This window comes from Cebus imitator, unplaced genomic scaffold (assembly GCF_001604975.1).
Source record: "Cebus imitator isolate Cc_AM_T3 unplaced genomic scaffold, Cebus_imitator-1.0 Scaffold176, whole genome shotgun sequence".
Taxonomy (NCBI): domain Eukaryota; kingdom Metazoa; phylum Chordata; class Mammalia; order Primates; family Cebidae; genus Cebus; species Cebus imitator.
In genome coordinates, this window is record NW_016107491.1 from 1163008 (window position 1) to 1172403 (window position 9396).

Consider the following 9396-nt stretch of genomic DNA (forward strand, 5'->3'; position numbering starts at 1 on the left):
TCAATATAGACCATTTACCTGTCTTTCACATATTCTTTCATTAATATTAATATTATAAAGAGTAAATTAGCAAATTATGCTTTTCTTCTAATTACCTCTTTTCTAAGCATATATTTTTTTTGCTATCTTTCCCACAGACTCACGTTTCTCTTTTGCTTGAATTTCAGCAATCATTCTTATCTGTCTTCTTTGACTTGAAAAATATCTATCATTTCAGCAAAATTGTAAAAATGTTGAATCTATGTCACTTGTGTTTCATTTTTTATTAAACATTCGTTAAAACAATTTGAAGTATTTCATACCTTTAAAAATGAAAGAAGCAATACAGGACACAATTTTTAAAATATTTATGGCACCATTTCCTAGTACTTGTTTACTGATCTCTTTACTTTTGGTGGAATTGGTAGAAATAAAACACCATGCATATATCCAAAGATCTATACTGCAGCCTAATTTTAACTCACAACGTTTATTCTAATTTATTAATTATTTATCAAGTATTACTTGTATCAGTCATTGTTTGGGGTATTGAACATAGAGTTGTGAATCCTACGTAAAGTGCCTGTGCTAAGAATAGAAAACATCTGAGTGATAGAGACAGCACACATGTAAGCCATAAATATATAAATGGTGACGAGTGCTATTCAAAAAATAAAGCAAGACATTACTGGTATGAATGAAAAATGGTGCAGCTGCTTTGGAAATAGTCTGGAAGTACCTCAAATGGTTGAACATAGAATTGTCATGTGATTCAAGAATCTTACCCCTAGTGATATACCCAAAAGAAATGAAAAAATATGTTCACACCAAAACTTGTCTACAAATGGTCATAGCAGCATTGTTCATAATAAGCAAAAAGTAGAAACGGCACAAATTTGTATTAACTGATGAGTGAATACATTTTAATATATTTATACTATAAAATATTTTCAGCAATAAAAAGAAGCAAAGCAATAATACATGCTACAGCATAAATGGACCCTGAAAACATGTTAATTGAAGAAGCCAGACACAGTAGGCCACATATTATATTATTACATTTAACTAAAATTTTCAGAATAGGCAATACATACAGATAGAGGCCAAACAATTGTTTTCTAGTTATGTAGAGATGGGGAAATTTAGGGGAAGATGGTGATGCCTAAAGGGTGGAGAATCTCCTTATGGAGGAATGAAATTGTTCTAAAATTGAATGTAATAATATTTGTACAAATCTATGAATAATTAAATTATTTTAAAAATTAAATTTATCTAAACCAAAAATTAGTGCTCATTAAAAGACACTTGTAAGAAAATAGATAAGCCAATAACTGAAAAAAATATTTATAATATATATGTATTTGACAAATAATTTATATCCATTACATATAAAGATTTTCTACAACTCAATAATGAAAAGATAAGTAATATTTTTAAAAATTTAAAAGACAAGTAATATTTTTAAAAAGCAAATTACAGGGATAGAGAGGAGCAAAGAAACTGATGGTAGTTTCTTAAATATGGTACTTGATGAACAACTTTCGGAAGAGAGAATATCTGACTGGAATACCCGGCCAGAGGTCCTGAATAAGAAGGAAGTCTGCCATTTCAATGTCTTGTAGAGGAGTGTTCCCAGCATAGGAGATAGCAGTTTAGAAGTACTAAATCAAGAGTGACCTTGGTATATTCAAGAATCAGCAGTATCAATGGAACCAAAGGATTAATAGGTAGAAGTCATAAAGCTGAGTGATTGCTGGAAAGGCTTACAGGAAATCAAGTTGAAAAAGTAGTTGCAAATGATGTATTAGAACTCTTCGCCTTGGTGAAATGATCCCGTCTCACAATGATGAGGATGATAATAACACAGTTAAACATTTCCCAGCTCCTGCTTCATGTGTCAACCTGCACTTATACAGTTAGAAAAGTTATAACATCAGATGCAATCAGTGTAGGACTGGATTTATCCATAATAAACACACCAATCAATACTTATTTTAATTTATCTAGTTGTATGAATAGCACAACTCATTCAGGATATCCTTGAATTCTCTCTCTTTCACATCCTTTATCTACTCAATTACTCAATTTTACCAATACTCTAAAAGTCTCTCATATCTGCTTTTCTCTGTAGTTCCACTGATAGCACTCTGTTTTTAATTTCAGTCTAATCCTCTGCAATATTCTAGCTGTTAATTTTACTTATAACATTGTCTTCTCAATATCTCTCTGTGTATTCTTAATTTTAACAAATGAGCAAGCACATTATACATTATTATATTTTTATGATCCAGAAAATCTACTGACTTTATTTGTAGCATTATTTCTCAAGATGTGTTTAGCATAAATTCCTTAAGGATTCCAGGATTTGTCTATATTTTCAATTCTCCCTTAATGTCTAACATGTCATCATGCACAACTAGTCACTAACACATTTATATAAAATATCCTTGCTTAAACAACATTTGATAAATTAAAAATTAAAGGAGATTTGTCAAGGCACTCTGAAGCCAATATATCAAAAAGAGGAACCTAATGTAAGAATCAGTATGCCTGACTAATTAAGATGGTGCAAAAATCATGCTTGATTTTTAAATACTATGAAAAATATATTTTTACTTTCATTTTCAAATATACTAAGTCAGCTTTCCTCTGTAAAGTTTTCATCAAACAATGTTTTTCTATGCTTGATATGTTTAAATAAATTCTCAAAGCATTATTGACTGAACTGTCACAATTAATCTTGATGAATCACACATGACAAATGATATCTGAAGAAAATTTTGAAAAAAATCTGGTGTAAGATTGTACCTGTGATAGGTTTAACTAATTCAGAAAACTATTATGATAAATGTATCGAGCCACGGGCTTAACAGTCTTGTTCATCTATGAACTCAATTTAGCTGACTGGCTTCCATACCAAGAAAGTTTAAATAAATTATAAATATGGGAATATTGAACAGTTAGAAGAAAGAATGCACAATTTAAAACACATGCCTTTAAATTATGCTACAGTTGTCTGGACAATGAAATACCATCCAAATAGAAAGAAAGTAAAATAGTAAAAATATTATGATTCTGTAGAAAAAAAGTAAATATATTTTAAGGCAGGAAAGTATGTCAAACCATTAAATAAAATATTCTAACTGTACTTTTAAATTTGTGGACTCTGTGATATTGAACAGTTTGTTACACCTATACGGTGGCTTTTAAAAAGACTTTCTTTCCAAACAATCAGCACAATGTAATTCAAGATCAAAAAAATCAAAGTCCACCAAGTCACGTGGTCGCATCCTGAAACTCACTAACAACAAAATAAAAACATGATCCCTCAGACTGTATTTGCAAACCTCATATCTGATAAAGAACATATATCAAAATATACAAAGAATTCTTAAATCTCAACAATAAGAAAATAAACACATAAAGAAGATACACAGATGGTAAATAAGTATATGGAAAGATACTTATCATTCTCATCAGAAAATTCAGACTTAAAACAATAATGAGATACTAGTAGACAAATGTTAAAATAACTAAAGCCCTAGAAATTGGCAGCCCAAATACTGATGAGGAGGCAGATCAACAGGAAATTTCCTTCATTGCTGGTGGGAATACAAAATGGTATAGCCATTTTGGAAGAAACAATTGCTAGCGTCTTACAAAGTTAAGCATCGTCTTAACATACATTCCAACAGTCATCCCCATACATATTTACCCAACTGATTTCAAAACATATGTCCATGCAAATAAACCACACACAATATTTATAGAAGCTTTATACATAATTACAAAAAAACTAGAAGCAACTAAGATGTTCTTCAATACATTAACAAATAATTGCTATAAACCCATATAATGGAATACTACTCAGTGATAATGAAAAATGAGAATGCACTATCTTGCCATGAAAAGATATAAAGGAACCTTAAATGCAAGTTTCTAAGTGTAAGAAGCGAAATTGAAAGCACTACATAATGTATGATTCCAACTATATGACATTCTGGAAAAGACAAACCTATAGATACAGTAAAAAGATCAATAACTTCAAAGGGAATAGAGGGGAGGATGAAAAGAATGAATGGATAAAGTACAGAGAATACTTAGAGTAAAATATTCTGTATGATACTGCAACTAGTCTGTGGATATGTGTCACTATGCAGTCGTTGAAACTCATAGACAGCTACAGCACAAAGAGTGAATTTTAATGTACACAATTTAAAAGTATAACTTAAAAGGCCAGGAATGTGGAAGGAATGCAGGCTGTGACAAGAAAATCTCACTATTATGAATGTATAAGGCAACCTCACTGAAGGAGTTTGGGGTGGAGGAGGGCTGATCTAAATAATTTTGAAAATAAGTGGAGCCTGTGAGTCTAAAGGGAAACAGAACTGAATACAAACACTGCCCTCTAGTTAATAAAGATGTATCCCAGATATATGGGTTAACAATTTTCCTATTGTTATACATGTATATTATAATGGAACAATTAATTAAAGAGTTGGTGGATGGTGGGAGTCAAGTTTCTCACTATTGGGAGAAAAGGTTTACAGATATGTCAAGAGAGAGGGCTAAAATAATTCATGTGTTGAATACATGCATAAGAACTAACGTTTGGCTTAAATAGACAAAGCTGGTTCCTTATTTATTTATGTATTTATTTCACAGAATTTTTTAAACAACTTCATTGAGTTGTTTAAATAAAATACCATGTTGTTAACAATAAACAATATGTTGTACAGCAGATCTCTAGAATTTACTATCCTAGAGTAACTAAAACTTTGTACCCATTGAACAACAAGCACTCTATTTTCCCCACTCTCCAGCCCCTAGCAACCACTATTACATTCTCTGCTTCTAGGAGTTGGGCTACTATAGCTACTACCTGAAAATGTAAAGCTTCCCATCAAAAACATAGGGTAAATCTTCTTGACATTTGTCTTGACAATGATTTTTTGAATATGAGACCAAAAGTACAAGCAACAAAAGCAAAAATAGACAAGTAAGATTACATTAAATTAAAAAGCTCTGCATGGCAATGGAGACAATCAATAGAATAAAATGACAAGCTATGAAATGAGAGAACATATTTTCAAATTATATATTTGATAATTTCCAGGATATATAAGGAACTTCTTCAACTGAACAGCAGAAACTTTTTTTAAATGGACAAAGGAGTTGAACACATTTTTCTCCAAAGAAGACATACGTATCAAGTATATAAAAAGATGAGTAGCAGCATTATTTACCAAGGAAATGAAAATCTAAATCATAATGAGATATCACTTTATGCCTGTTCAAATGGCTATTATAAAAAACACTCAAAATGTAACATGTTGGAAAGGATGTGTAGAAACTGGAATGCTGGCCAATTGTTGGCAGAAATGTAAAGTGGTGCAGTAGCTATGGGCAATAATATGAAGATTTCTCAAAAATTAAAACTAAAACTGTCATACCATCCAGGAATTCCACTCCTGGGAATTAAAAAAGAATTAAAATCAGAGTCTTGAAAAGATACTGTATTACCATGTTCATTGAGATATTACTCACAATAATCAAAATATGGAAACAATTCAAGCATTCTTTAACTAATGAATGAATAAAGAAATGTGGTATACACATATATACAGTGAAATATTATTCAGCCTTAAAATAGGAGATCCTACTATTTGTGACAACATGGATGGTATAGTAAGTAAGATAAGCCAGGTGCAGAAAACCATGCTGATGTGTTCAAAGATAGTATACATTTACAGATAGGGTGGAATACACACATGTGTTTCTTTAATATGCCAAAAAGAAGGCCTAAAATAAATGACATCCCAGTAACAATGAGCATGCCTAGAGCTCAGACTTGGATTTCTAATGCCTATCTCTAATAAAAGGAATCAGGACTTCTTGGAGAAATGGCTGTGATTCTAAGAGTGCAGCATAAAATATACAATATGAGCCTGGGGCATCTAGGCCTGACAAAAAGTAAAAAGTTACTTAGAGAAAATTAAAAACTCATATTGATGGAGCTATGTCAAAGAATTACAGGAGCCAACTGAATGCTTTCTCAAATTTGCCAAAGCCAGGGGACCATATGAACAACAATACAAGTAAAGTTATATTGAATTATAACACAAGGTGTAGAATAAATATCCATGAGTCCATATCGATATAAGTAAAGGATTAAATAATTTAATAAAGAGAGGAGACAAATACCTGGTGCAAAAGTATGCCAAACAATTTATACAGATACTGTCACCTTAAGGAGAAGAACCATAGTTCTACATTCTTTTTAAGTGTTGGCTATAGGTAGTGACTTTCTTCCAAAGAGTACAGTATGGGTGGCTGCCAAGATGGCCAAATAGGAAGGGCTCCAATCTGCAGCTCCCACCGAGATCAATGCAGAAGATGGGTGATTTCTGCATTTCCAACTGATGTACTGGCTCATTCAGTGGGACTGATTAGACAGTGGTTGCCGCCCACAGAGGTCAAGCTGAAGCAGAGTGGGGCATTGCCTCACAAGGCAAGCGCTAGGGGCCAGGGAACTCCCTTCCCTAGGCAAGGGAAGCAGTGAAGGACTGTGCCCTGAAGAACAGTGCACTCCAGCCCAGATACTATGCTTTTCTCAGGGTCTTCACAACCTGCAGACCAGGAGATTCCCTCAGGTGCCTATGCCACCAGGACCCTGGGTTTCAAGCACAAAACTGGGTGGCCGTTTAAGCAGACAGTGAGCTAGCAGTTATATTTGTTTGGTGCACCTGAAAGTGACAGGGATATGGAAACCAAGTTGGAAAATGCTGTTCAGGTTATTATATAGGAGGACTTCCCCAACCTAGCAACACAGGCCAACATTGAAATTCAGGATATACAGAGAACACCACAAAGATATTCTTCAAGAAGAGCAACCCCAAAACACATAATCATCAGATTCATCAAGGTTAAAATGAAGGATAAAATGTTAAGGGCAGCCAGAGAGAAATGTTGAGTTCCCCATAAAGGGAAGCCCATAAGACTAACAGAGATCTTTCTGCATAAACCCTTCAAGCCAGAAGAGAATGAGGGCCAATATTAAACATTCTTAAAGAAAAGAATTTTTAATCCAGAATTTCATATCCAGCCAAACTAAACTTCATAAGGAATACATGGGAATACAAATCACAAGGAATGTGAAAGATCTCTTCAAGGAGAACTACAAACCACTAGTCAAGGGTATAATAGAGGACACAAACAAATGGAAAAACATTCATCCTCATGGATAAAAAGAATCAGTCTCATGAAATGGCCATACTACCCAAAGTAATTTATGGATTCAATGCTAGCCCATCAAGCTACCATTAACTTTCTTCACAAAATAAGAAAAACACTACTTTAAATTTCATATGGAACCAAAGAAGAGCCCATATAGCCAAGACAATTCTGAGCAAAAAGAACAAAGCTGGAGGCATCAGACTACCTGATTTCAAACTATACTACAAGGTAACAGTAACCAAAACAGCAAGGTACTGGTACCAAAACAGAGATGTAAACCAAAGGAACAGAACAGAGGCCTCAGAAATAACACCACACATCTACAACCATTGGGTCTTTGACAAATCTGACAAAAACAGGCAATGGGGAAAGAATTCCATAAATGGTGTTGACAAAACTGGCTAGCCATATGCAGAAATATGAAACTAGATCCCTTCTTTACACATTATACAAAAATTAACTCAAGCTGGAATAAAGACTGAAATGTAATATCTAAAACCATAAAAACTCTAGAAGAAAACCTAGGCAATACCATTCAGCACATAGGTATGGGCAAAGACTTCATGACCAAAACACAAAAAGCAATAGCAAAAAAGCCAAAATTGACAAATGGGATCCAATTAAACTAAAGAGCTTCTGCACAGCAAGAGAAACTATCATCAGAGTGAACAGGCAACCTACAGAATGGCAGGAAATATTTGCAATTTATCCATCTGACAAAGGGCTAATATCCGGAATCTACAAAGAACTTTAATTTGCAGAAAACACACACACACACACACACACACACACACACACACACATCAAAAAATGGGTGGAGGATATGAGCAGACACTTTTCAAAAGAAGACATTTATGCAGCCAACAAACATATGAAAAAAAAAGCTCATTATCACTGGTCATTAGAGAAATGCAAATCAAAACCACAATGAGATACCATCTCACTCCAGTTAGAATGGCGATCATTAAAATGTCAGGAACAACAGATGTTGGACAGGATATAGAGAAATAGAAATGCTTTTATACTGTAAATTAGTTCAACCATTTTGGAAGTCAGTGTGGCAATTCCTCAAGGATCTAGAAATAGAAATACCATTTGACTTAACAGTCCCACTACTGTATATATACCCAAAGGATTATAAATCATTCTACTATAAAGACACATGCACACGTATGTTTATTGTGGCACAATAGGAAAGACTTGGACCAATGCAAATGCCCATCAATGATAGACTGGATAAAGAAAATATGGCACATATGCACCATGGAATACTATGCAGTCATAAAAAAGGATGAGTCCATGTCCTTTGCTGGGACATGGATGAAGCGGGAAACCATCATTCTCAGCAAACTAACACAAGAACAGAAAACCAAACACTGCATGTTCTCATTCATAAGTAGGAGTCAGACAATGAGAACACATGGACATAGGGAGGGAACCATCACACACTGGAGCCTGTCAGGGGATGAGGCGGTGAGGGGAGGGATAGCATTAGTAGAAATTCCTAATGTAGATAATGAGTTGATGGGTGCAGCAAACCATCATGGCACACGTATACCTATGTAACAAATCTACACATTCCACACATGTATCCCAGCGCTTAAAGTATAATAATAATAAACAGTACCATAGGGAAAGTTGGGGGTAGGAAGTAACTTCATAGTGGAGAAACCTAACAATCATTACCCCAACCAGGCATTTAAGATCAATATCAGCAGTCATAAATCATGTTGGTAGTATATATCCTGTCTTAATGTGACAAAAAATGGCCTTTACCTCTGTGATCTTCTTCCTCAGACCCCATAACCCTGGTCTAATTATGACTAAAAACATCAGATACAGTCTAATGAGGGGATACCCTGCAAAATACCTGACCAGTATTACTCAAAACTGTCAAGATCATCAAAAATAAGAAAAGTCTGACGAACTGTCATAGCCAACGGGAACCTAAGGAGAGATGACAACCAGAGCAATTTGGTATTCTGGATGGGTTGCTAGAACAGAAAAAGAGTTAGGAAAAAGCTAAGGATATTTGACTAAAGTATGGACTTTAGTTAGTAACAATATCAATTTTGGTATATTAATGATAAGTACACCATGCTAATGTAACATGTTAATAGGGAAACTGCGTGTGAGTTGTATGAGAAGTCTCTGTATGCTCTTCTCATTTTTTTTTTTTTT

General features: G+C 34.0%; 1 protein-coding gene across 7 annotated transcripts in view; it reads left to right on the top strand.

Annotated features, from left to right (window-relative positions):
* The window catches only part of TFPI (tissue factor pathway inhibitor), an 82305-nt gene that overhangs the window by 29534 nt on the left and 43375 nt on the right, over positions 1-9396 (top strand). The gene's annotated exons all lie outside the window — the stretch shown is intronic.